The sequence below is a fragment of the Danaus plexippus genome (assembly GCF_018135715.1).
Source record: "Danaus plexippus chromosome 9 unlocalized genomic scaffold, MEX_DaPlex mxdp_24, whole genome shotgun sequence".
Classification (NCBI taxonomy): domain Eukaryota; kingdom Metazoa; phylum Arthropoda; class Insecta; order Lepidoptera; family Nymphalidae; genus Danaus; species Danaus plexippus.
The window spans coordinates 1047592-1074717 of NW_026869847.1; the positions used below are offsets into that span (position 1 = coordinate 1047592).

At 33.3% G+C, this 27126-nt stretch overlaps 1 protein-coding gene and 1 long non-coding RNA gene across 2 annotated transcripts in view; one reads left to right on the plus strand and one right to left on the minus strand.

The window, feature by feature from the left end:
* LOC116767372 (peroxisomal acyl-coenzyme A oxidase 3-like) overlaps nt 1-27126 on the plus strand; it is a 97257-nt gene that overhangs the window by 24893 nt on the left and 45238 nt on the right. The window lies entirely within an intron of this gene.
* LOC133320123 (uncharacterized) overlaps nt 1-27126 on the minus strand; it is a 72958-nt gene that overhangs the window by 15456 nt on the left and 30376 nt on the right. Inside the window, exon 2 of the long non-coding RNA XR_009753572.1 lies at nt 7058-7138. This is a non-coding gene — a long non-coding RNA (uncharacterized LOC133320123). The remainder of the gene's footprint in view (nt 1-7057; nt 7139-27126) is intronic.

The following is a 27126-nucleotide window of genomic DNA, read 5'->3' on the forward strand; positions in this document are numbered from 1 at the left end:
ACTACGGTGAATAGAAATAAAACAGAGCATCTAGAATGTTAACAAAGAAAGTTGTTAGGTCTGGAGCGGCGTATGTATGTTTATAGACAAATTATGGGTTGTCCGTTCGTCAGTAACCGCGACTGCGGCTTCCGCATTGCAGACGCCGCACGCACAAAAACATGCTCAATGCTCAATTTATACACAAATATAAAAGGAAGATCCTCCACCACGTCTTATATTGAAAATCTAATGTATTTTCAGTTTTTTGCTCTCATTGGATCTTTGACTTAGTCGATTTGTATTCGCATTTGTTGGATGTAGCTTTCCTCGGGATGATCATTGAGAGAATTAAATTACTTATCATATCGACTATTGTCGTAGACCGTAAGAAAATTTAAAATGTTTTACCATACAGGAAATTTTGCAGATTTGTCAAATTTAATGAAAAAATTAAGAAGAGAAGTGAGAGAACGGCTTCTATTAATATAATATGCACATATTATTTGTAAACAGGGGAAAGTTGCAGGTGCAGGACCCCGAGGTCCGAGCTGCTACTTGCGGCAACACGTTCCCTTAACAATAATAGTAGCACTTTGAAGATAGCCTCTCAATATATTGTGAATTTTAAACGCGTTTTTCAGTGACCAGACAATTGACTACAAAAGTAACTTATCTCAGCGCACCTGTTACTACATGTTATATTTTCACGAACAAACTTTCGTATTTACAATTCAGTTATGAACGTAACGAATGGTTTTATCGCCAATCATAATATCAAAGTGAAATGCTAAGTCGCGATGTGGTAGAACACAACATAGTCGCTGTATCCGAGCGTGACGCGTCATCGGACTGTGAAAGACTTGAATTTCACTGTTGCTACAAATTAAATGTGACCCACTTTCTATCATGGATTTATTAATATCAAACAAATATATTGTTTATTAACTGATAACGATAACACGGACATGTATGCTAAGGAAATATAGGACAATAAGTATACACAGAAATAATTCTATCAGTTGCAAGACAAGCTTGCCGACTTCTATAACTTTTGAAAAATATTATAGCAAAATTCCTGGGTGACAGTTATTGTAGTTTTAAAACGCATCTTATTTAAATTCATGTGCTATCAATCTTTTTAATTCGCGAATTCCTATAGTTCTGTGTTAAATGTTCTGTTATGTAGCGATGATATTGCTGTACCACTGATGTTTTAAATGCAAAGGCTGACATGAGAACCCGAAGTTATATCTACTACTAAAAATCTGTTTAGAACTACAAGCCGACGTTTGCCAACATCATATACCCTAACTAACAAAGATACTGAGAGCTTCATTGATTTTGGACATTTTAATATCTAAAACAATTTTTCTATGAAGTACTTGTTCGTGTTTATACGTTCTTTCTGTTATGCGCAATAGATTTTTTAATTTGCATGATCATAATAATGTTTACGACCTCCTTCCGCCCTCAACCACATTAGGTATTAAATTACTATCAGGGAAAGCTGGTGCTATCGAAGCAATCACAATAATTTAGGTCTTAAAGCGGGGTACTAGACCGCAATCGCTGGAAATTGTATCAGTTATCGATTTCTATATTACTAGCTTGTGTCTTATTTAAAACATTAAGTCTCGTTATTATTATTTTTTTTATAATAAAAAAAACATGCTTTTAACCATGACTTTTTAAAATATTGGTAAGAAACGAGTCCCCGTGAAATTGTAGCACTTGAAATATTGTTTAAGATTCTGAAGTCGATCAAAACAAAATAGTTATAGCGAACAAGCAACGACTCGATAATATTCCAGCCATTTCGGTGAACTGGCTGTTATTAGTTATTTGTAAATAAATACCAACGCCATAAAAGTTTCCTAACCGCAGTTGCTTCACGTCAGGCAACCTGCCTTAGGGCTGACGTCCAAGTATTCTACTTCATCGAAATACCCTTAACATTTCAACTATTTTGAAAATTATGTAAAACAATATAATTAGTATATTTGAAATCGTATCTGAACCATTAGCAATATGATTTTTCTTTCAATACTTCGAAAAATATACCGATTTTAGAAGTATATTTCAAACAATCAATCTAATAGCCCAAAAGTTTATTAATTATAATTTTATTTGCCCACATCTTTACATAAGTACATTATTCTTCATGAAACAAATTTTATACACTGCAATTTATATGAAGCTAGAGTTAAAACAACCTAGGGTTGGCTAATTCTCGGAAATGAGCAAAATTTTAATATCGTAACAGCATGACCCGCCCTACATCTCATTCTGTACATTTGTATGGGAAACAGATCGTATCTAGACCGTAATTATTGGTACTTGAAGTACAAGTATATAATGTTCTAGTTGAGCAACGGATAGTTAAGATTAACGCAAAAAGTATTTCTGTAACATTATGACTGAAACTTATAATATGCTAAAAATCAATGCTAGCGTCGGGCGCTTTCTTTGAAAGTAAAAACATCTTCTAGCTATTCTTATTAAAAAAATATAGACGCTATACAGTATCTCTTATCACAAGATAACTATCAACACGTCAGTAATAAATGTGAAAATTATGTCAATTATAGATAATAATGAGAAAGAGACTTAAAAACGGAACCTTGGCTAAGCATAATTTGATTCGGTTACATCAAAGTTATGAAATTACCACAAAAAAAAAATGTTATGCAGTCATAAACACAGCGAATTACTCACGGACATTTAAAATTTAAACAGTTACACAATAACATAAACTAGATACGCCTTTTGCGTGATAAATAATTTCGCAAGCATTCGAAATTTATTACATTATGTCAAAAATTCACTGTCTTAAAGAGTTGGCTTAAATAAACATAAACTTATGATGAAAATTATCCTCCCACTTGCCAATATACATTTTGAGTGGAACACTATATAAATCTGGTAGAAGAACAGGAGCCACGGAGTATAGTGAATATTATGGGTCTGATAACAATTACGATTAAAACGCATTAAAAGAGGCATATTGTCATAGAAAGTTTATTTACCATAAAACGGGTTTGAAGTAATTCTAAATAAAATTACTTTATGTGGCAACGAAAACCTAATCAACACACATTGGACATTAAGAGTCACATTTTTATCTCCTTAAATATCTCGCTCCCCCAGACCTGATAAATTATGACATATGAATGCGTCTCGCATCCGACGGCGGCGCCTAATTTTGTTTTATGATCGTCTTCGCCTCCAATATTCGGTTATCGGTTCTACAATTCAATGGTTTGTTGCGTCTGAAGATCACATTATTCTGGACTTAACTTCGATCTCTAAGCTAAGCTTTTTCATATACACCGACGCTAGTAAGCTTTAGGTGATCCCAATAAAGGGAAGTATATGACTGAATATCTCTGTAAATAAACAGTGACAAGGAGAATGAATAAATGCGAGTAGTAGATACAAGAATTTACGTTAGTAGAATATAACTCACCAGATATAGATAAATAGGGATCGACAATAAATGTCACAGGTTAACGAAATTTAAAATATAAATACATTAAACGTGGTAAAAGCCTAAAGTAGAGAAAAAAGATACAAGACTATAAAAGAATGGTATCGTTCAAGGTATTAGACTAGTGGCGATTGTCACATAAACACGAGTATCAGGACAGTAAACACTCGTATCTTATACTTAATTAATAAACTCCGGGAGATTAAAAAGCTGCCCGACATCGAAACTATCATAAATTGTACTGATAATGCTCATTTGAGATACTTTGTAATTGCTTAATAAAGTTTAAAGGACCATTGCGGGAGCGCGTTTGAAGGACGCATTCATCAAGATAATACGAGCCTCGGTGTAAGGATTGAGGGAATTAATGTGAGTTAACACAAGATTGTACCAGCGAGGGCTATATTTACTGAATATAGGAATATTTATATGCTCAGAGTTCAGATTCCCTCACTCATAGACTTGTAGGAACGAAAGTCATCAAGAGAACATGTACATCGCCGGCGTAACTCGTCCGTCCGGTGCGAATGTACTCCGCGTGTATGAAATTGATTTAAGGAACGAGAAAGAACTAGCGATAATTTAATACATGGAGGCTGAGGTTTTGTAATAGAGGAATCTCTCCGTGTTATATAAATGTACCACTTATATGTATGTAATGACGGTATACTTTCTATTTAAAGTGAAATTCGGGTGTTATTATAGTATTTCCATTTAATAATGTACAGACTAAATATCAACCCCACCCTACCGTCTGCTGTTAAGAGACGTAACCAGTCGTGCGTACGATCCGCACTACTTGACAACCGACTTGTGATAGAACGAGTAGAAAGCTGTGGAAATTAAAGTTTTTGATGTTATTGTTATTATGATCGTCGGCCATCGTGTTTAATATTAAACGACTTGAGTCAAGAAAACAAAACAGCAAGAAGAAACTCAATAAGATGATTACGGATCATGTTCATATAGTTCAGTACAGTTTCAGCGTTAGAAGACAACCCATTTATTTAAATGCAACTAATATTTTTCGGATATACTTCGCGTGCTTTATATTTTGTTAAAACTACGTACTCCCGACGTTTCGGTTACTTTTCAGCAACCGTGATCACGGGCAGACGAGACGTCATCTCGTCATCTATCTAGTATATCCGAAAAATATTACGTCCATTTAAATTAATAAAACTCGCGAAAGTCTTAGATCTCATTATAGAAGACAATCTAGTTTTACTTGGAGATGTAAAAACGATATGTTTGTTTGCGCAATCAACAATAGTTAGCGGCTCACGAGCGGGGTCTCTCTGATTAATTGACGTTCGAACTTAGCCCCAATGCTTAACATTTAAACCGATACTATCGCACCAAGCTCGTTCAACAATTCAAAACAAATAACTGATCATGACACAATACTGTGATAAATTTTTACTATGGATGAAGACAAAATATGTATTAGTGACACGGAATTTATATCAAGTCATAGAACCGTCCTGACCTCCTGACCTACCGAATAAAATTTGACATTTACAGGCGATCGCTCGGATTTAATCGACGGAGCCCAACCGTTACTTCTTCTCATTAACAGTTAATTACTTCCCTTCCCTTTTATATTTATATAAACTATGGAATAAACTCTATAAAACTAATGACAGACCTCGGTTGCTTTTGCATTAAGATGCAAACGATTGCAGTTTCTTATAAATCGATTGATCAAATATATTTCTTAATAACATTACAGTCTTAAAATATTAATAGTTATCCCTCGTTTTTACACCATAAAAATCGTAATATAAGCGGGACAAGTGGACTGGTAAGGGTTATCTGGTACCTTGAATAATATTGCCAAAATTCATTCGGACTTTAAACGAATCTTTTTCGACACTCCTCGGCGCCGGAGCTCGACCCCCCGCTGAACAGCGACTCGAGAGAAAAAACATTCCGATTCGTGCATTTTTGATTTTTTTTTGCATAATAACAATACACTACACATATAAAGTACACTATGTTATACAACTGCCTCGGTTAATTCGTGAATTATTTGTTTTCTTTTCTTAATACGATCAGATTTAATCGATCACTACGTTATTACAGTGGTCGTATTAACTTTTTTTCATTTGTTTTCATACATTATTATTTGTTGGTTATCGAATTCTACAATAACTGTACTGAATAATCAATCAAACGAGAAAAATGACCGATTTCACTTACAGAAATATAATAATTACAGTCGACGAAATTTATAAAATTTCAAGTTACACGACAATTAACCTCGTTCAGCTCGTAATATCTCTTACATAACCGTGCACGGTGCGCCACCCCACCCCGATTACTCGTCCGTGATAATTTTTCATAACGGCCGACGTCATACGAATTAAATTAATTATTCCAATGACGTATTACATGTCAAAATTGATATTCCATCGAAAATAATCACGATCAAAACATCCAAATTATCAACCTTATACATTTGTAATAACAGCTAATTTAGAACGTCGACGTTGAGATAAATGATGGACTTTATTGATTGCGGGTATTATCCTGGATTAAAATGAAACGTACTGTAAAAATAATTACTGTACGTTTCATTGCAAGTTGTAAATTTACATACGAGATTTACTTATACATGTGTTAATTCGAACCGAATAATTATATCATGAACCAGCTCGCTACACAAGCACACAATGTTAACATCCATCATACAACTTAATTCATGTCACTGTTATTTATAGTGAACATTCCCAATGTGTTCGGGCTCGGTAATAAATACTTGATTTAAGTTATACCCGCCATTACGACCAGCCGAATCGGCGAACCCCGATTAAACTTTGAGATCATTTCAAGTTCAGGCTTAATACGACGTTAGAGTATTTTGAATTTTGGTTTTACCTCAAACTGAACGTTGATTTGGAGATGATTATATGGAAAAAGGAAATTTCACTTTTAACTGAGTTAGTCTTTGTAGTGTTTTACATGGATGTTTGAGGGTGGCTTGAAAACAACAAAAATGTCTTAATAGATTTAAAAATGGAGGTCATGCTATGATCGTAATCAAAAAAGTCTTTTTAAATTTGGATATCCGGACGGACGAAAAAGCAAGTGCTGGAGGAAATTGTCAATAATTTATGTTCTATAAAAACACTATAAGAATGTGCAAATATTAAAACCGTCTTTTGATATTTTTATGTTAACCATAGTAAATAAACACAGCCATAATTCCTATAATTTAGTTTTGTTCTTTTCAAATTTTAACTTATAATTTACAAAAAAAAAACAACACAATAACTTAAAAAACAACAGGAAATCCACAATCCATAGATCAGATTCGAAGAATAAGTTTTTTGTTTTGATGCCCAAGTCGTTCCATACATTTTGTGGCCATAATGCATTGTGTGGGTTTTGGCAATGATAAATCAGTTATCAGACTGTTTGTGTATTATTATTTTTTTCTGGACATCATTTACAGATAATAATAACTGATAAAATACTATTGTTTTTTATTCCACATGTAATGAATCGTAATGTCCTTGTAGCAATGTCTTTAGAGCTTGCTACTTTTTAGGCAGTACCCTCTTAATATTTTTGTTGTTATTTTACCTTTGTTCTGTAGAGCGGATTGGAGAAGTCCCAGCCCGGTGCGACGAACAGGTATCCGCATCTTGATATCTTCCTGCTGGCCTGTGAACAATGTTACTCAATAAATATCAATCATAATTATTGAACGTACTTTTATATCCAGAGTCTTCTAAACCGTACATTATATTATATAATGTCATCAATGTATTCAAATCCTCCATAGAACAATCCACATGACTTTGCACTTTACTCTATGAGTCAAATACATAGAGACTGTTTACATATAATTGGAAAAATACTAGGACTACTGGCGATGTTGCACCACACACAGTATATACAGTTAGTGTACTGTTTCATAGGTTTAAATGAAATTAGTTTTGTATTTAAATGTCGTTCTATTTATTACATGTTTAATGACTACATCAATCCCTATACATATATATTTCACATAGTTATGACCAGGATTGGTCTTTAGTATCATGAAATTTTGCATAAATTGATCTAAAACGGTCAAATTATAATAGCGATACATTATACCTCTATAGTATTTTTTTGGAACTAATTTATGTTGAGACCACACCAAAACTGTAAAACAATCGTAAATATTATTCGCAAACTTTTTGTTCACACTCAAGATTGAAATTCTTTTAAATATGCAGAGGTCTTTTGTAACTTTTTTTTTCGCGAGTCGAATGCGATAGAGGTCGAAGGTTTATGTCTTGGAGATAAAATCCTCATGTAAATGCGATTGGCCATAGGAAGTGTATTTTAACATCACATATGCTGATGTCAGAGTTCATTGACCCGTTACGCAAGCACAGTAAACGTTACCTCATATTTGATTAGCAGTTGAGGAATTATGTCGAGTGCCATTCTAAGGTAGCGTTAAGTGCCCCAAAGCACCAGAAAGCCCTTGAAATACTAGAAAAAAATCCAAGTGACTTGAGAATTTCCACATAGGTTGTGTCGGTTTTTGAATTTTTAACATTTTGTATAAAATTTAAGGAAAATAAACACAAAAAAAAATGTGAAAACAAAGCAATCATTAAAGTATATTTGACGGAAACCATATAAACTGAGCAATCTGAGTTTGCAAATAAATGTAACCAAGTCTTATGAATAATGAACTTGACCGATCTTTTTTGTGACTCCGAGGCCGATGACACCACCGTGTGTCATCAGATAATGTGAATTTAAGCGGAGACGGACGGTGACCGGTGGCCGGTCGCTGGTCGGTGGTCAATTCGTTACCGTTGCGACTCGCGGGTTAATGGTAGCCATGCTCTGCTAGTAGATAGTAATCTGAATATATTAACAGAAGTCAATGAGGGAACACTTCAGGTTAGGCTAGTATCATGGCAAATGGCGTCCGCATTCATTGGGATATATCGACCTCCGCTCCGATACCTGTTGATATAATCGAACGGTCTCGCGAACAATCTAAGAGCTGTGGACAATAGTCGAGTAGCTTCCCTTACAATATGTATGTCAGGGTCCCAGAACCGGTAAAGGTGGTACCGTTACTCCATTAAAGTGACAATACGAACACTGTGCGTATCGAACGGAACGCGGACGGCGCGTGTGTCTTCATCGCCAACGAATCCTCCGCGTGAAGAGTTAAGAGCCTATTTTATCGATTAAGATTACATCTGGTGTTTAGTCCTTAAAGTCATATTATAGTCCTTAAGGTTATTTTTTTTTCTTATTATAATCTATATGACTTATTTCTGCGCTTGTATTAAATGCTTTTTGTTTAATAGATTGCTCTTGATGGGTAATAATTTTGTTAATATAAAGGTTTTAACACACTGCTATACGCAAAGCGTTTCGGATATATTTAAATTATGGTTAATAATTCGGTCAAAGGTAGAATACATTATGGAAAGTACATTGTCGTTAAATAATATATTCAAGTATTTAGTTGTGATTGTAGATTTCAAGGTTAAATATAAAGCTATGTTCAAATTTCCAAGGCTGCATGTGTTATTAATCAATCGTAAAGCTTACTAGATTGACATCGCCTGAATATATACAAATATCCATGAAAAGGTCCTAAAATAGACTTTATTTGCAATAAAATCTATCTGTCGTCCTAAACGAGAACCAAAACGAAAGATTTACGAGCGACATCTCGCTTCAAGGAACACAAAATATACATAGTTGCTAAACCGACCTGTGCAAAATGTTATTTATTCTCTACAATAATAGAAAATATAAAATCAACGGATATGCACGATTTAAAATAATAATATAATGATATGATATTTCCATACTAATTGTTCCTGCAGGTGTTATTATAGAGATCGGTAATTAGAATGACTCGCCTGATGACATAATATATTGTGTTTTAACAATATAATTCCTTATTTATATCATTCGACACTATTTTAATAATAGATAAATTTGCCAGATATCGATTTTATTTTCCGATTATGATTATTATATGTATTATAAAAAAAAAATTGAATAAAAGCCCCTTTCAACAAGTGTGCGTCGTCCGACATGACGTTAGAATGCAATCGCGATGAACGAATAAGACTATCGATATGGGTATCGATTTTGCGAAAGGCTGCATCGATTGAACCGAGGTCGTGGGAACTGGGCAACTTGCACTTTCGTCGTGTATATCTTAGCGAGATTTATTGTACGCTCGTGAACGAGTGAAAACAGCAGCGTCGTTACCGCTCGGAATGTACATTGTTGATAATTAATACTTTCCTGCTATTATGAAACTGGCTGATGTATGGGGTTAGGTTTATTCCAGTTTTATATATAGGATTGTGGGAACGGACTTGCACTTTCGTTGTTAGCGATGCGCGATAAAGGCGCCGGCTGGTCTGGACGGGTCTAGAATTAACAATTCGTCTTCTCTGCATGGAGAGAAGATTTGTGAAAGTACAACAGTTACACGATCTTTAACCAAGAACGCTGTATGTGTTCTCTTTATTTGTCATGTGACAGTTTTAATAGCGAAGTTTTTATCAATTGCAACAGCAAAGGAAGACTCATAAAAGGAATTAATGTTAGTTCTACGGGATTTATTTTCTTGTCTACTTCATTAGTTACGCAATACGCATTTCCTTGAATTTACATTACTTTATATTGTCTCGTTAAAATAATGGATCCTTATTATCCGTCTAGGTTTAAAAGCATGTGAGCCTGAGTATTGTACAAGATTGTAACAGTGATGATCATTAATCGTTTTGAGCAATAAATAATTGAAGGCAATTAAGACTAATAATGCACGAACAGACTTCAATGATACCGAGTAATCAATAACGTTAAAGTAAAAGAAGTTCTCAAGAAGTGAAACGCGGCGCCGATAAAAACAATAATGAATTCAAAGCAAATACAAAAGATTATTGGAATAATAGAAAAATCAACAAAGATGCAGCTTTCACGAAGCCAGTAATGAACGACAATCAAATAACCAAAGGAAGGTCTGCAAAAAAAATTATATGATATGGACTGAATCACTTTCGATTAATTTAACTGGGGTAGTCAGTCCGTGGTAATATGTACCGACGTGTTGATTATGAAACACACATGTCCACTAAGGAAAGTGTCTGAAACTCGATGCTCATTGCGGACCGACTTTTTAATTTTATATGTCCAAATTATGAAACTAGTTTGGTATCGAAGAAATTTTGTAGGAGAGTATAACCGACGAGGGGCGGCGGGAGGTCGTCACGGGCTCGTCACGGCATCGCTACCGGCACAATTATCGAATCTGGACCACTCTCACTGAATCAAAAAGAACACCGCGACGTAAAGAAAGCGACGTCAGGTGCGCTCCCATTTCACTTTCCAATGACCATCCGCGGGTTCACAAATTTGAACTCAAGCTCCCAGTTTTCAGAGATAGTTTTTATTTGGTTTCAGAATGTGAATCATCGCTGTTAATCATCTAGATTCTGCACGTAGACACAGGTAACTAATCGGAGGCAAAGGTTCGAATGTAATCCTAATGTGTTGGAATTAGTGATGTTTGGAAACCTACCTTGTTTTACATGGCCCAAGATACCATTACCTACCAGCCTACCTAAATAATCGCCAAGTAACATGTCCGTTCATTCAATCACATTCAAGATGACTCTTTTATTAGAAAAATTTTTGTTACAATATTTTTTTCTTTTTTTCCGTCGATAAATGTATTTTAAAATATTTAAGAATATTTGATCATACTGAACAGTGAGATACGGACCGCAATATATATTATACATAATCTTTGTTAATATAGAGATGTTTTAAATTACATATAATATAATATTTATAATTTAAAAAAAAACACGTACATCCGTCATAAAAAAATGTGGTTTTACCAATATATTCCTAAGTAACCATTTAACAAATTAAAAGTACAGTTAACATTTAAAAACAATCATACTAAAGTATAACTTTCTCAGTTTACAAACGTTAGCTGGGCATTAGCATAGATACTTCATTGACACGAAATATTAATTTCATGTTATCTGAATCTCATCTATCAGATCAAGAGCGACCATTGTGGTGCGCGGGCGCAGCTAATGACAGACCATTTAGTACATGCCTAATATCGAACGAATTGAGATGTAACAACTCTATTTTGACAGCCAATACATATATTTTTTTGGTCCGAATCCAGGCCAACGGCAGTTATTATTGAGAATAATTGTTCGAGCTTCAATAAATGATAACCGTTTGTTAACAATCCGAACTATTCCATATGAATGGTGTGTAACTGTAAATTGTACCTCGGACAGTGTAACCCATCGGAGATTTTATGAGATATTACTTCCTCGATAGTTTTATTGACGATTTGTTAATATAAATTAATAGTTATTCAATTAATTCAAATCACCTCGCACAGATCGAGGCCTAGGACGTATTAAAGGTCTTTAAGAAAATACCAAACATTCATAGCGAGCGAGTCACATATCGAAAATTATGAAGTAATATTCAATAGAAATTACAAATACTTTAAAATACTTATAGTATGATTGAGATACCCTTTTTTCATTAAAATCATAATTTAATTTTTTTTTTTTCATTTCATGTTATAATTATTAACATGGTTGTTTTCAAATTGTTATATTAATTACAGAAATTATCTATAATGGTATTATAAGCGCTGTAGAAAAATATTTGAAAGCAACAACATACATTAAGCTGATATAAAGTTATAATATTTTGACATACAACCTTGAGTGTTTTAAATTGAATGGTGTTGGACAGGCTTTCAATACCAAAATATTTATATCCGATAATATCTACTAATGTATGTGTAAATTAAGTAAAAAATAACACCGTGGAATATTTAATACACTATGAGGAGCTAGTTTTCAAGTTGAGTCTCAACATTAGAAGTGTGAAAATTGTGAAAAAGGTCTCGATTAAGTCACGTCAGACGTCTGACGTTAGACATTCACAACACTGCACTGTTACTGCAAAGCAACCGAAACGTCGCGTCGGGAGTATGTAGTTAAAAAAAATACGCGTAGTAATCCGAAAAAAAATAGTTTCATTTAAATGAATACTCGCGAAAGTCCTAAATCTTGATTAAATTATTAAATTTTTAAGACAAGCAGAACTAAACTTCAAAGAAGAAAAAGTCGGTGAACGAACAATGCCATAACAGTTTTCACCGACACGTTTTCCAATCCACAGAATCACAGACCTCACTTTCTGTCAATAACAATGAATCACGTTACTTAGGGTATGCACTTTTCATAGTTCGCAAAGTAAACTGACATTTGTTTGGTAAGTGTTTTTAAAAATATATTTCCGTTGTCAACAATTTCAACGACCCAAATTGTTCGTAATGAAATACAAAAGAAAGAAACAAGAAAAATATATAAAAAATAACAAGAATAAAAGAAAAATCGATATACGGCGTATGAGTAAAATAGAGTAATTTAAAATAAATTTTATAAGTAATTACTATGTTGCGCACACACAAGAAACAAACTACATTATACCCTGTCATGTTCTGAGAAAAAATATATTTAACTTAGTAGGTATTCATTAAATGAGACTTTACCATCTTTTCAGTCTTTTAAGTTCCAGCCTCATTAATATTGCATAAACTGAAACACATTTTAATATAAGTAGAAAACAAATAATCAGCTAATCTTTACGTAAGACTTGTTTGCTGCAAGGGGTTCACAGTACAAGCAGGTGTGACGGATTTCAGTCTATTACAGGGATAACGATGATCGCCTTATAATAATAGGTTCCTGATGATTCTCAGTCGCTCTGTTCGCTAGAGGGAGACGTTGGATTCCTCGTAGCGGGGAAAGAAAGGATCCAAGTCCGGTTTTGTTTTTCAAAGCGGCTGATTGCGTCCTAGGCCGCAGCTCGGGCGGTGGGAATTATTTATTTTTTTGTCCTTAAAGGAAATGGGATGTAAGTATTATAATTTTCTTAACTCACTTTGCAATAACGCGGTGTCGTTATAAACGTCTGCTGTTGTTTCTAGTCGACGCTAGCATAGCCTTCAAAATAAACTTAGACATTATATTTAATAAATTAATAAATCGGTTTCTAATCTTAACAAATTTTTATAAAACATTATCTAAATATTTTTAAAGTAATAAAAATTTTAGACATCTTTTACAGACGGACCCTGATGTGACACTTACAGATTTTCTTAACAAATAAAACAAACTACTATTTCCTATAATTACAACCACACTTCAATTCAGTTTTTGCTGATGGTGATGTCTTTTCATCCGGTAATCTCACATATAAATAATCAGGACATGTTCTTACAAAAAGCAACGTAATAACAATGAACATTTCATTGCATCAGAAATGATAAGTGTCTCGAGCTAAAATGGTAATTAAAGCTAGTTGGATGGCAACTTCTTTAACAAATACCATACATTTGAAAACATACGCCATGAGATTGGTATTACTAGGTTGCTTTTCTTATACATAAATCTAATAACCCGTATTTTTGAATAAATTTATTGAACATTGTGTTTTTAGTTTTGATACAAAAAGTTTAATTAAATGAACAGAATTTTGTGTCGAAGATAAAAACATATTATCTATAATTATCCGTCCGTTCGTAATTATTTTCCGTTCCGGCTAATCTCCGAAACGTCTGGATGGATGTGGATGAAACTTAAGGAAAAATAGTTCTGTATTTAAAAACTCATGCTACTTTAAATTCAGCAAAAAACATAACATCGATGTCGACCGATGAGCATAAGGTTTCTTTTTATCCAATCACACGCGAGAAAATCAAGAAATAATTGGCGGTAGATGACAAATAACAGGTGACTGTTAGTTGACAGACACTTTCATCGCGTCTTCCTGTGATCACGGTTCCTTTAAAGTAACTTAAACTTGAAAGTTTATTGAATACTATATCCGAAAATCACAGTTCTATTTCAATATTATTTGTAAGCAATAGAGCTAATATAAAGGTAAAGTAAGTCTGTCTCTTACAAAACAATGTTTAAAATGTAGCTTATATTCAATAATTGTTTTATATAAAATTTGTAATAAAAAATACTACCATAAACTACTTCTTTAGAGACTTTTAATAAAAACTTGAATACTCCAGCGGTCGTAACAATAGTACGTGCCAAGTTTATTTTTAAAATTAAACTGTTATTAAATTGCTACTTTTTACATTGATATATCAACACTAACCAGTTTGTGTGTTCGTCCTTTCAAGTACGGCATACCCTATGAACTACACACGTACATAATATTATGGGTTACTTGTTTGGCAGCTTCAGTGTGTATTGATGTCCGCTTAGAATGTTTTCATCCTAAGCCTAAATTAAATATAGTTAAGTTAATGAAAGGCCGAATTAAAATCTGGTATTACCAAACACAACGAAAATTTACCTCCCATTCATAGTCACTATTTTGGTTATAACCGCTGACAGACAGCTGGATAACCTAAAGGGCTGATAATACCTTTTTTGTGCGATACTATAAATGGCAATTCCATAGGAGGCTGGTTTCTATTTTTGGGTTTCAACTGACCGCATTAAAGATAAACTTATCAAATCGGACTTTCAAATTATTGACACATGATAATAAATTGGTAAAATCCAATAGCAATGGCAGTAAATTTGTAAAACGTATATATATCCAGAAAGTCTCGATATATCACTAATACTGTTTGAAAGCGAAACGTTTTAAAACCACCACCGAGTATCTGGTTTACGTCGCGTCCTACAAAACTGACCCAATTGTCAGTTAAATATAAAGCATTGACTCATGACACAAATTATATCCGTACAATACATTCGTAACGGAATAAATCCTTGTGGCACTATAAATCAAACAAACAGAGATTGACTTAATGTCCTCGTTTGATTACTATATCGATACAATCTTGAGAATCGATTAGAACCTGTTTGGAAACCAATTCGAGAAGCCGATCTGCATACCTCCATGCATTGTACACTGATAAATGAGTTTAGATATTAACAACGACGATAATATTATAATTAAAACATATGAGGATTATTATTGGATTATCGTTTTCTGGGAAGGCTATTTGGCGCACGCGATGAAGGAAAGACACTTACTGATCGACTTCTTATTAAAACTGTAATGTATGTCAATCATTTAACAAATCTGAAGATAAAAATTCTGAAAGATAAGTCGTAGGACGCGATTATTCAGTCATCCGGTCTACCAGCATGGTTGGGAGTTCTTCATGATAGGCGGTGACAACCTGGTGATGAGGTTTTTGCAAGACTCAGGATCTACACGAGAAAGCATTTGTTGATAAGGTCCAATTTGACAAATACTCATAAATTAAATATGTCTATGAACTGGATACGAAATATAACGTGTTCCTCTTTAGGAATGTCCTGATAGCATTGTTTCAGATATTTTAAGTTCTTGATTTCGATACGATGGTAAAAAATAATTTTATACATGATTTTAATAAATTATTTCATAGAAAAAAAAAAACAGATGTAGCCTTAATTTTTCTTTATCTTACTTTCATATTTCCCATTAAGGCTTCTCTTTAAAATGCTTAATCTTATAAAAATATTATACATATTTTTATAATTTGATTTTGAAATAGATTTTAAATCAATTTATTCATAGATTGATTTTCAACAAGAACACAAATTAACTTATTGTACATGCAACCACGAGATAATCGACTTTGGTACCATTAACGCGTATATTACGTTACTATCACAGAAAAAATAAACTAATTAATATGTAAGGCATCACTTGAACGACAGCCGAACCTTATTTTAATGCTTTACGGTACTTTAGAAAATAATACATTCATAATTTTCTTTGGGTCAAGAAAACCTCCACTTCACCTAGATCTTTGGAACACAACAGGTAACAATAAAATGTACATGGCCACAGTGATAGCACAGTAGTTTAGGGGTCATGTGGTTCTGGTCGCGTTGTGGCACGTCCCTTTCAATATGGCGCCGGTTTCTACGTGACGTTTGTAAAGGCGGGAAACAATGGTAGCCCGTTATGAATATTGAGTCCGAGGGATAGGCGAAGGCATGCCTCACCGATTTTCGCCGCATGTCCAAATGACTATTCGACTATGAAATCACACATCGGAATGCTTGGCCTACTGTACGAGCTGTTTTTGCGCTGTGCAATGTACCTTCGTTTACATATGGAAGCTTTTTTGTGTTGACACTTGTTTCTGAATATACTTTTATAGCAAAATAATTTAATCATAAAATTTTGTCATAAAATTGATACTGACGACTATAATTTAATATATCAATTAATGATATTGCCGTGTTGCATTTACAACAATATTAATACAAAATACTTTTTAACCTTATTTCTGGTATGGCTAGAGTTAATATTTTTTATTAGTTGGTTAACCACAAACGGCGCTACTTGTGTCTGTATTACACGCATACAAAACGCCACAGTGTTTTCGCTATACGTATTGTCAAAGTTATTTTGGTCGCTTTTAAGAATTCAATGATTCAATGTTTTTTATTCCGAACTTCGTCATATGCCCAAACGTTTTCCTAGAACGAAGATTCATTACGATCATTACCAATTGAAGAGGAAAATTTAACAATAAACTACATCAACGTTAACATTTCTTGGTACAATTTGAATTATGGGATCATTTTATAATGAGTCCGAGACTTTAATTTTAATTAAAATGCAATAAGAATAACAACCATGTTGTTTATTCACTAAATTGCTAGTATTATAGAAGTCGTTAAGTTACAACATATTGCAACATGACTTTGACATAACGCGTCTAACTTTAAACGGGTTCATTTATAAAGAATGTTACGATGTAAAAAGATAACCACTAATAGCAAGAGTTTATGGAGCGCCCTTAGCTTCTAAGAAACTGTGGGCACGCATCCACTACTTAAACTGTACAACTTAACTTTAGAGTTACATATAATTGTGAAAAACATGTACTGCACCATAGCGTGTATAGCATATGACACAGGGATCAATATCCCTTGAACTTATCCCCGGATAACACGCGAAAGCGGTTCAAGCGGTTATTAAAACGCGACAACAATTTGAGCGGTGGTGAAAAAAAAGGTTTACGTCATTTATACAATTAAGAGTAACTAACAAGCTGATTACATAAACTGTAATTGTTGGTGAGATTTTATGATCATTACAAAAGATTATATTCAAAATATGTTATATTTTAGATCAATTACAGAAATACGAATAAAACAATCATGAACGTTCTTCAGGCTGACGTTTTAAAATATGCAAATCTATCAAATCGTAAACCATAAGGTATCGAAATAACAATCTTCAAGATACAAAGTGTACTCAGGTTTGTTGTGTTGTCTGTATAATAAACAATTTTAAGGGAAAAACGTTGAATATCAACAAACACGTTGGAAGCAGCGAGTATCGAGCCGCGTACTGACCATTAAGGAAATTACACCAAGGGTTCCGTTGTAATCTTAATTCGAAATGAGGAGATTCTGGGTTCGTGCTCATTGTTGCTTATATGGTATAATTAAAATTCTTGAGTAAAATACAATAAATTATTTTACAAAAATAATGGAACGAAATGCATATTCCCCCGCATTAAATGTCTTGAAACTGTACAAGGGAATTTAAAGTGTTGACATAGAGTTCACTAAAATTATAAGCCTACTATTGAAAAATTGCTTCATATTAATATAAAATATTTATTTTTAACAGATTCGTGGTACAATGCGAACAGTAACAGCTTCATTTTTTCTGGTTCGCCCGGGGCCGCAATTAGCCGTCCATTTGCCTACACTGGCACGTCACGATAAGCCAGTATCATCGCACCGGTGATAGAGATGGATTAGGACACACCCTGTATAACGGTTTCGTTTAATTCTCTGAAAACTATAAGCATTCCTTAAAGATCATTTAACTTAAAGAAGGAAAATAATGGTTGCATACTTAGGCATGTAGTAACGAGAAAATCCTTGAAAATTGTATACTATTTTTGTTTCAAAACTACCTGAGACGATGTAAATATTATTGTACATCAATGAATAGTGAAGCAATTTACCAAGAAAAAATCGCATGTTATAAAAAGCATCATTAATTTTGATGGCAATTTAAAAACAACAAAAAAACTAACAATAGGAAAGAATTAAAGAGTCGTAACACAAGATTTGAATTACATTTGTATAATAATAAAGTATTTACATATTGCAATTGTTTGAATAAAATGACCACTGCGATGAATGATCTCGAATTATAAAAACAAGATCCGTACAATTGTGTTCGCGATTGCACATCAATTGTTTTTGTAACACTACGCATGTAAATGAAAAGCGTTTCCCACGACTCAAAACATATAATACGATTTATAAAAACAAAATAAATAAACATAACCGAATTCACTCCATGTGGGCCAATGTTGGAAATTTTAATTCGCTTAACATCCTCGCGCGCACCACAAAAACGATAGCTGCCCGATGTTACTTAGAATATATTTATTATAAACGCTGATTTAATATTCGAACACTGAAATTTAATATTAAATTTCAATGACTGAATCTGTACCCGTATTCGATTTATGAGTTTGTAGCTCTGAGACTGTTTAGCACAAACATAAATTTATTCATAAAAACGATAAGGCTCACTTAAATATATACGTACTCTAACAACAATAAAGCGAGTGAAATAAAACTGTATCTCGTATTATAATAATGGAAATCAGATTCCAATATATCTCAATAACTGTGTGTACAATGAAGATTGCATACCATTGAACTGTATACATTAACATAATTACACCGTCAGCCTAGCAGGAAAGACGTTTAATAAATATACATATAATGGCTTCTAACACATGTTCACGAAGTTTACATAATAAATACTAAGCATTTTAAAGTGAAAAAAATGTAATCGTTCAATATAATCTTTCGTCGCCTCGATTTTATTAAGAGCTACCCTCCAAAAATAATGTATTTAATTATAGATTACTGGAAGTGGTACAGAATGAAACAGTAATATGTTACACCTAATAAATTAAATAATTATACAAAGTATACAGTCTCTATAAATATTTGAAAAAATGCTGATAGGCCTACCTACATGTTCAGCATAAAAAGTAGGATTCCTGGAAGACATATTAATCGAAATAGAAGGATTGCATAAGTAAGCGTCCAGGTCCGCAGCCGTCAAAGGATAACGTGAGAGATTGGAAGAAGTTATATTGTCAGATATAAGAACGAATAACAACAGGTAACTCAAGTAAAAGACATCTCATGTAGCACCCTAAAAGGAAAAGATTGAGTATTAGGAAATGATGGCACAAAATAAATAGACAAAGATTATTAGGTCATTTAAGTGACGGCACCTTAATCAAGAAACTTGATCTTGAAACTGGAGAACAAATTGGAAGCAGATATTCTCAAAGAGGCAGACGCATTTCAAGGTGTAAAGGTAGTTGGGTCAAATTACTTTAAGAGACAATCAAATAAACAGCAAACTGCTAGCTCCATTGCCGTGTCACCAAAACAGAGGATTAGTTCAGAAGGAAATGATTTTGGTGACTACAGCTAAAGCAAATAGATTTTAATCCTTTTGAAAACTACCTAATTTTACTTCGCACTTTTTCCATTTGGAAAATATTTCTGGGCTAAGAAATTTGAAAACTAGAACCACGTGATAGCTATTACTGCTCATTATCTGTATGTATTTGGAAAGTCGAAGAGATGAATTTGTTTCCAAAGAAGTATCGTTATCTTTAAATCGAGCCTTACATAATGTAAAATTTTATTCTTGCGTAGTCGTTCTTAATGAATGCATACGTTAAACATTATGTTGTATTTAATATTCTTCCATAAATAGCACCAGAATTCAACGACCGAAAAGAGTAAAAACAAAATTTGATTAAAAATAATTTACATGTTTTGAATTACACGTTCCTTTTGCAATTGTATGTTTGTGTTCGCAGCTGATGTATTTCGACACAACGTTTAATCATCAGGTATCATAATCAGAATCAACCTTCATTAGCGAGAAGGCAATTGTACCTTTGGATACGTTATTAGCATATCTGGGAGGTAATCGAATACCGTCCAAGTGGCTGTTTGTCAACTAAGCAGATATTATTACAATTGAGCAATCGCCAACTGTCCGTTAGATTACTTAATAACGTTACACAGACTATAAGTAATGTCTGAGTTACTTGATTGATTTTTCTCTAGTACATTTTTGTATGAATAGATCCTTCCCCTTCCAAGCACTCAAAACTAATGTAAGTATCAATAAGCTGGCTGCAAGAACTCATAAAATTAACGTGCAATATTATAAGCATTACGGGTTACAACATCGGTGCCAGCCATAAAACATTCGCATCTCGAGATCTTATCTAAAAACCTCATCTCTGACCAAACGACGGGAGATGCGATTGCCACCAAATGACATTCAAACAGGTTGCCGGTTAAATGTCTATTCGTATATAGATTTCATGTTTCTTAGAAGGGCTCGGGCCAAACTTTTAAAGAGACTGAAATTAGAATATACCTCTTCGTGTTTACACAACTGATATTTTTTTCACGTCAGTCTAGCATAATTAAACTAAAGTCATACGATGCTGCAACACTCAAAAAACGCAACAGAGAGTGGTTAAAAACCGTTTCCTCTCTTCCCCACTCATTCTAGTGTAATTGTGTTTTCCTAAACTCGAACAGCAAGTTTAATCTTAATTCGGAACATCACATACAAATAAAAATAAACTTTATTCATTAAACTTAGCCTCCAATCAGAATGTGAATGCTCTCCTGATGGGTTTTCTCTCTTCTCACAACCGGACACGTTCACATTTCTTATTACAACAACTGAACCGAAAAACGTCAATTCAAAGGCTGGTACCGCTACACGGTGAGTACATACATATTTAAGTGTATCACCGAACCCCTACAATCTTTTAAGAATTATATTATTGACAGATGTAGTACTCCATACCATTAAAATCTTCCTAAAACTGGTTCCGAAACAGACGGACCATATAAGTTTCCATTCGTACTGTCCATTGTTCAATGTAATTTCCAAATCTTACGACTGATTCAATGTTACTGTTATAAACAACTCACCTGCCAGCGCTCTCCGTGACAAGTGCTTTAATCTTAACTTGACAGACGCTGACCAGTCGTCCCAAATTCTGCTAAACGTATGTAAATCTCTCGTCTGACGAGCGTATTGTCATTGTCCTCATATAATATATGATTGTATTATTTTCTTTAATTCATTACATAATCTAATTTGCAATCAATTTATAATGACCTGTTGTCATTCAGTAAAGGTGAAAGAGTGATTTCGTTGGAACGAAGCCTTTGATAGATAAATATAGAAGTCGAATATCAATGCGCGGTCTAAAGCGATTACGCAGGGGTCAATCGAGATGCGAACATTTCGTTTGTTCTCAAATTATATGCGGGTTTAATTCAGCATCACTTATTAAATGCCATGGACCTGTTCTTTGACCTGCCGTGGTCTTCGCCGGCCACGCACGTCGTCTTAATTTCCGATTGCAACATATTTTTGGTAATTCTGCTGTCTCGATCCACTACGCAATAATCTCGCGATCACATGTGAAATGTAAGGAATTCCTTACCTTAACTGATCGCACCTGACATTCAAGAATCTTAATGTCTTTTTTTCAATGAATAGTTAGCGATTTTAAATTCAATTCAAAGTAAAATTTTAATTCTGGCATTTAGGTCGACCTACTTCTTAGCAGAATATCTAAAAATATTTGCTTTTATAATTGCCTTATATATAGAAATAGTAAGATTATTTGGACGTATTATCACATTTTACAAATGAAATAAGTAAATTTATTGAAGCAAAATTTTAAGAGATTGATATAAAATTTTCCCAAGCAACCCAATAAGTGATTGGATCGGAAATGAACGACAAAATATATTAAAATATAAATAAATCGTATTACCTAAGGTTAACATATCCGTCATTGAAGGACAGTATTTCACGGCTTTAATTGTATGCATAAAGATAAAATAAAGTAAATTCAATAAAGATTTATAAACCAGTAAAATGTGTATACTTCCTGTTGAAATAATCAATCGCACTTGTAAGATGAATGTCACGAGAAGCGTCCAACCAAAGACATAGCGCGCATTGCAGTAAGCTAATTAAAAGTGAAAAATAGTATCCTTTATATAGCCACCATAATAAAATTCACCTGCTTTCCTTTTATTGGCTATTGCGTAACGAGAGAGCAACTTTTTCTTTAACGAAAATGATCATTATTTCTTACGTAATAGAATCGAGAATGACTTAAACTTGCCTGGCACGAACCATGACCTATTTCGACATTCGTATGCACTAATTAGGTAATAAATTAGACCACACGCCTCCAGACATCGTTGGCCACAGTAATTGCTTGTAATTACAATTTATTGCAACCATAATATCAGATAGCTCGTAAATTCATTTTAGACTAATGTTTCATTGGTTTACAATTATATAATTTGTATGAATCACTTAATCAAATATTTCTTTTTTTATTCCTACGAGTTAAGAGTTGGTTAAGAGTTCCTTATGTGAGATATACTACAATTTTTTCTGATTGTCAAACACCTATTACCCGGGATATTTTCATTCTTCTCATTACTGATTATAATTAAATATCGACGATCTGTAGCCAGTGTTAATGACACACCGCGTGGGACACAGATCGAACATCGGCCTCACTTACATCAAACACAAAGTATTGGCAATTGAAGAATTTTATTTATTACATATTTTAGAGCAATTCATAATAATATATATGAAACAGACATAATTTTTAATGTAGTATTTATAATGTAAGTGATGAACACGCAACGAAATAACAAAGAGATGAACGGTTAAGTGCGGGCTATCACGAAGTCTCTAATGCGGTTAGCGATGCGCGTGCGCAGATTGCGTCACTACTGCCGCTACTAAAACATTTTCACCTTAAATACTAGGACAGAATGCAAACTAGACGATTCAACTGTTGTATGTACTTTAGCTGTCACAAGGCTTGTGAGTGTTTTGAAACGTTCGTTGTACGGTTATTTTAGGTTCGGAACTGAGGTGTTATTGTTGAGTCAATACAGAAAAATAATTCCTAGAATTTTGTAGTAAAGTATCAAATATTTATTTGGTTTGACTTTAAAAAAAAGTGTTTGTGTATATAGAGCTATTCGTTAATTGTTAATAAATCATTGTAATAAACATTAAGACAAAATCTTCATTCCTTTATTATTTGTAAAGGGTTTGAAAAATACAACTGTCCAATCGTAATGTGGACGCTTCTGAGTAGATACGCAATAAACTGGGTGACTATTTTCAAAGCAAACTCTAAAAGTACTAAGTAGCATAATTTTCATGACAAATAGTGAAAACGTTAGTTCGATTCCTTAAAGTGCTAGGCATCCATATATGGATATATTTATTGTTTGTATACTTTGTAATAATAATAAAATACAAAACTTGTAAAAATGGTGGTGTTCTTAACTTCAAAATCAATAGTTTGGGAAAAGAACGTTTCTATATCATATAGCAGCGTCCAAATTCAACCATAATATTTTTAATGTAGTCAGCGACTGAATGACCTAGTGTTCGAGCATTGAAAACAAATTTAACGATGTAGAATTTACTGACTTGATAATTCCTTCTTCTAGTGGGTTAGGAACGTTCAAACACACTAACACAAATAAAAGGTTTATACCTTAGCCACGTCACTTCTTTTTTGATAAATAAGTGTATTTATTAAGACGCGTCAGACTTAAGACTAATATTAATATTAACAGCATTAAGACAATAAACAGACAATTTACTCCATATTACAACACTGATGTCTGAAGTCATTACGTTTTGATTAGACCATCATTTTCATTTATTGCAGCACATTTTACTTTGAATGCTACAAATAGTGAATTGCCACATTGCGTAACATTCAAATGAGAATATAATATTTCAAAATACGACAAATTGTAACAATTCAACACTTAATGTACCCTGAATGCGATTTGACAAAACATTCTCGGACAAAACTTACAAACCTAATATATACACATATAGTATACTAAACCACCGCTGGCGTTTGTGTGTTTCGTGTAAGAGAAATAGTATATTTTAAAATTTATAATTTATTTTGTAAGTCTGGTTCAAATACAAAAGTGGTCAGAACAAAACGACGTCGCATAATATAACAAGACAACGTCGTAAAGAGCATGAAATCTATAATAAAAATTAAGGAGACGATCGAAAGTTTGAAACTTGATTTAGCTTTAACTAGCACTATTTAAATATATTATTCATAAAGCTTGCGACATCGCTCACATATAATCTGTTACCAGGAGACGGTGGCAAACGAACTGGATGTGCAAACCCAACGATAATTGAGACCTACCCTACAAGTCACACTGTCCCACACCTTATACGACGGGTAAAATAACGAATACACTATATTTCGCTTTAACATAATCCATTAAGAATGAAATTGAATCATAATATAAGTAACATCGTGAAGTATATGACGTGCACAAAGGGAAATACACACGTAACGGTCGGAGATATTAAAAAATACAGCGGAAGATTCACGCAACAATCTCGTCATGAACAGGTTTACATCAATTGCTAGGAAGTCTCCGGGTCCTACCGGAATTCCCATGAGATAAGCAGATTGATTATGATAGATTACGCATTCTGATTACACAGCTTCCTAATGCACACGCTTTGTTCGCGAGCCCCTTTAGGAACGGATAAACATTAATTAAATCACATTAACTTATTATTACAAAACGATAAACACTTTTATATGTTAATTTTATGACGGCTTACGTGAACGTTACTTTATAGGAAGTTACGACTCGACGCTGTTCGGAAGTTAGATAAGCGACCGAGTTCGCACGTTCTTCATACTTAATTATACAATTATAATATGACGCTCACTTATGGCATAGCTACATACAACGAACATATTTCTTTTGTTAAAATATTCATCTGGTTTAGATGACACATGAATCTTGTAGTTTATTTATGGATTATTTATGTACTCATATAGTCTCGAGTCAGATATCGAATTGGGTATTATCACATAAATTATAATGATATTCACATAAATTCTTAATTTATGTTCAAAACTAAATTACGTAACGCCACGCATATTCCACGTTTAGTGTGACATGTAATTAAAAAAATGAAACGATTTTTATTTATATTAATTTTATAACCCTATATAGATGCAATGATTCGAAATAGATGCATGTATCTTGCTGTTGTCATTATTAAACAGATCAATTCGTGCACGGCATTTGATTATGCGAAATAAATTATTATATATACAATAGGAATGTCAAGTAATAAGGTTGCCTTTGTTAATATTTATGAGGCTGAATGATTCATTATTACTAGCCCAAAACATCATATATTTAATAGAAAATATACACAGAACAAAAATATAAGATTTTATTGTAGTATTTAATATCTTGTACATTGATTAAGAGTACATAATGAGTACATTAAAGGGTGCGACAACAAATGCACTTGTTATTTATGCGCCGGCGCATTAGTGTCACACAGCGACGCGGATTTGTAATCCTTCATGCCTGTTTCCTGGTACAAGATTAATGTGTACACGCTAGCTGTGCGTTATAAATAATTATTAGTTATTTAATTAAGTAAAATAAGAAATTATCACAGGATGTATTTTATATTAAAGACATTCCGATTAAAACTAAATATTTATTGAGCTATCGTCTATTGAAATAGATATGTCAATATAGCTATTAAATTCCGTGTTTGAATGCGCGGTCTCTCTGAATTATGTTTAAAAAAAGAAATCTGACGTTTTAATGTGAAACGAACGTGTATTTAAGATGAGTGCACACGTAGCGGTGTCGGCTGTAGCGGGGGAGTTTTTCACTGACGTTCTACACTTCACAGTCTAAATGCGATGACGTGTGGTCCAAGGCATGAGCGTAACGTTACAAATTATTATTAATATATATAACTTATTTGTATTGGTTCTATTTAAAAAAAATGTACTATAAATATAACGTTAATCTAGTAGCAATGTCGTATAGCAAAGTGAAATTAACAAAAATTATATTGATTTGATATTAATTACGTGAAGAAATTGTTAGACGAACTGGAAGTAATAAATAAAAATTTGTAGGTATAAAATCTAATTAGGTAAACCAAGATTCAAACACAATGTGACAGTTACAAATGTATATTATTTTTATTGAATTATTCGCTGTTATATTTTTTGATTTCCCCGCTCCCGCCTGTACAGGACACCGAACAAACAGCACGGTCTGCTAGGAGCTTCGTGTTACACGCAAACCACTTTCTGTACGTACTCGGTACTCACATTTGCATACATAAGTAGAGGAATTAGCTATTTTGTATTGGATAATTTGGTTAATAACCCGTTACTGCAATACATATGGAATTCAGTTTAGACGTAAGTAGAAATGTTGCATTTTTAAAGGAGTCTTTTATTCTACTATAGTATTTAAGATCAGCTATGCAAAACCTCCTATAAAGCTCGTATAATTTGAAAAAAAATTGTCACTACCAATAAAAACTCAATATTAAAAAGCTATAAATATAATACCTACAATCCGAATTTACTCATTCAGAAAAAATACCCCTTTTCT